The sequence below is a fragment of the Telopea speciosissima genome, unplaced genomic scaffold (genome assembly GCF_018873765.1).
Source record: "Telopea speciosissima isolate NSW1024214 ecotype Mountain lineage unplaced genomic scaffold, Tspe_v1 Tspe_v1.0341, whole genome shotgun sequence".
Classification (NCBI taxonomy): domain Eukaryota; kingdom Viridiplantae; phylum Streptophyta; class Magnoliopsida; order Proteales; family Proteaceae; genus Telopea; species Telopea speciosissima.
Window position 1 is genome coordinate 13,269 of NW_025317677.1, and position 3,464 is coordinate 16,732.

A 3,464-nucleotide genomic window follows, 5' to 3' on the forward strand; every position below is an offset into this window, starting at 1 on the left:
GTGAGCTTCGAATCGATACCTATTTTGGCATATGTTCATTTTCGATTTAAACCAGACCAGGTGTGTCGTTTGGGGTTATTTGAGGGCAGAAATGCCCCCAAATAACTCTAAACGACCCACCCGGTCTGGTTCGGACCGAAAATGAACATATGTCGAAATACATATTGATTCGAAGGTCACGACCCTCAATCGTATCCACACGTCTAATAAGACATAAGGACACTTTTTAGATAATCTGAAATCCATTAAAGTACAAAAATGTCCCCTAATAACCCCAAACAACCCACCCGGTCTGGTTTAAATCGACAATGAACATATGTCAAAATTGGTATCGATTCGAAGGTCACGACCCTCAACATCGCATGTTAAATAAGAGATAAAGACACTTTTTAGAGAATCCCAAACCCAAAAAAGTACAGAAATGTCCCCAAATAACCCCAAACAACCCACCCGGTCTAGTTTAAAACGAAAATGAACATATGACGAATTAGGTATCGATTCGAAGGTCACGACCCTCAACATCGTATCCACACGTCTAATAAGAGATCAGGACACTTTTTAGAGAATCCCACACCCAAAAAAGTATAGAAATGCCCCCAAATTACCCCAACTAACCCACCTGGTCTGGTTTAAAACAAAAATGGACATATGCCAAAATAGGTTTCGATTCAATGGTCACGACCGTCAACATCGCTTCCACACGTCTAATAAGAGATAAGGACACTTTTTAGAGAATCCCACACCCAAAAAAGTATAGAAATGCCCCCAAATTACCCCAACTAACCCACCTGGTCTGGTTTAAAACAAAAATGGACATATGCCAAAATAGGTTTCGATTCAATGGTCACGACCGTCAACATCGCTTCCACACGTCTAATAAGAGATAAGGACACTTTTTACAAAATACCAAACCCAGAAAAGTACAGAAATGCCCCCAAATAACCCCAAACGACTTACCCAGTCCGGTTTAAGAGATAAGGACAGTTTTTAGATAATACCAAAACCAAAAAAGTATAGAAATACCCAAAATAACCCTAAACGACCCACCCAGTCTGGTTTAAATCGAAAATGAACATATGTAGAAACTGTTATCGATTTGAAGGTCACGACCCTGAACATCGCATCCACACATCTAATTAGCGATTTGGAGACTTTCTAGAAAATCCCAAACCCAAAAAAGTACAGAAATGCCCCCAAATAACCCCAAATGACCCAACTGGTCTGGTTTAAACCGAAAATGAACATATGTCCAAATAGGTATCGATTCGCAGGTCACAACCCTCAACATCGTACCCACACGTCTAATAAGAGACAAGGACACTTTTTAGAAAATCCCAAACCAATAAAAGGATAGAGATGCCCCCAAATAACTCCAAAGGACCGAACCGGTCTGGTTCGGACTGAAATTGAACATATGTCAAAATACATAGTGATTCGAAGGTCATGACCCCCAATATCGTATCCACACGTCTAATAAGAGATAATGATACTTTTTAGCAAAACCCAAACCCAAAAAAGTACAGAAATGCCCCCAAATAAATCCAAACGACCCACCCGAACTAGTTTAAACCAAAAATGAACAAATGCCGAAATAGGTATCGATTCGAAGGTCATGACCCTCAACATCGCATCCACACGTCTAATAAGAGATAAGGATACTTTTTAGAAAATCCCAAACCCAAAAAAGTATAGAAACACCCCCAAATAACCCTAAACGACCCACTCTGTCAGGTTTAAACCGAAAATGAACATAAGTCAAAATAGGTATCGATTCGAAGGTCACAACCCTCAACATCGCATCCACACGTCTAATAAGAGATAATGACAATTTTTAGAAAATCCCAAACCCAAAAAAGTATAGAAATGCGCCCAAATAACCCAAAAGACCCACCCAGTCTGGTTTAAACCGAAAATGAATATATGTTGAAATAGGTATCGATTTGCAGGTCACGACCCTGAACATCGTATCCACATGTCTAATAAGAGATAAGGACACTTTTTAGAAAATACCAAACCCAAAAAAGTATAGAAATGCCCCAAAATAACCCCAAACGACCCACCCGGTCTGGTTTAAACCAAAATTGAAAATATGTCGAAATAAGTATCGATTCAATGGTCACTACCCTCAACATCGCGTCCACACGTCTAATTAGAGATCAATGACACTTTTCAGAGAATCCCAAACCTAAAAAGTACAGAAACGACCCCATATAACCCCAAACGACCCACCTGGTCTGGTTTAAACCGAAAATAAACATATGCCAAAATAGGTATCGATTCAAAGACCACGACCCTCAACATCGCATCCACACGTCTAATAAGAAATAAGGGCACTTTTTAGAAAGTCCCAAACCCAAAAAAGTGCAGAAATGCCCCCAAATAACCCCAAACGACCAACGTGGTCTAGTTTAAACCGTAAATGAACATTTGCCGAAATAGGTATCGATACGAATGTGGCCTATCAGCTCAGTTGGTTAGAGCATTGTGTTAACAACGCAAAGGTTGCAAGTTCGAGACCTGCATAGGCCACTAAAAACTAATTTTATTGCTATAAGGCTATGGCTTGATAAGTGGCATCCTTAAGAGGTTTTAATCAAAAAATTCGGGGATCGTATCAGATACGATGCGGGTTCTCATCGTATGACTTTGGTTTTGGATATTATAAGGCACGACACCTGGCATCCTACTACTCATGGGTCTTTTAATCTTATTTGTGCCTGGGGGGATTTGCAACATGTTCCTATTTAGAGAGGCAGGGATGACCTTATTGTTTGGAAGAAATCCCCTAATGGCTTATTTACTACTAAGTCAGCCTTGGACACTGTTAGAAGAACCTCTCCTAAAGTAGGTTGGCATAAATTTATTTGGTTTGCTCAGAATTTCCCTAAGCATTCTTGCACAACTTGGAGATGCCTTATAGAAGCTCTACCTACCAAAGATCAGCTTGTTAAAAGGAATATTCAGGTTGGGCTGAATTGCATCTTGTGTTGGGCTGGTACTGAAAGTCATGAGCATCTTTTCTTTAATTGCCCTTTTTCCACCAGCATTTCTGGTAAAATGAGTTCCTTTTGCTCCCAAGGGGGTGGAGGCCCTACTACTCTCCAGAATGCGCTTGCTTGGCTCTCAAATGTTGGCTGTGCAAATGATAGGATGGATTTGGTTCCCAAGTTGGGTTTTTGTGTTACTATGCATTACATTTGGTGGGAAAGAAACCGAAGGTTGTTTGAGAACAAGGTCAGAACCCATGATCAGATTATAGAGGCAATTCGTCTTGATGTGGCCATTAAGTGTGCTATCTTCCCCATTTATGTTATCCAAAGCCCAAGGAACCAGTTCTTGGCTGATAATTGGGGGATTAGGGTGGATTGGAAGGTGATTACTCAAAAAACTTGTGCTTGGTTTAGACCTCCTGCTCACATGGCAGTCCTTCGCTGTGATGGGTCCTTAATGGCTGATAGAGCTTC

General features: G+C 40.6%; 1 non-coding gene across 1 annotated transcript; it reads left to right on the top strand.

Moving 5' to 3' along the window:
- The first annotated feature begins 2,455 nt into the window (after positions 1-2,455).
- On the top strand, positions 2,456-2,529 carry TRNAV-AAC. The gene has a single exon. It is a non-coding gene; the product is annotated as a tRNA-Val (tRNA).
- The last annotated feature ends 935 nt before the right edge of the window (positions 2,530-3,464 follow it).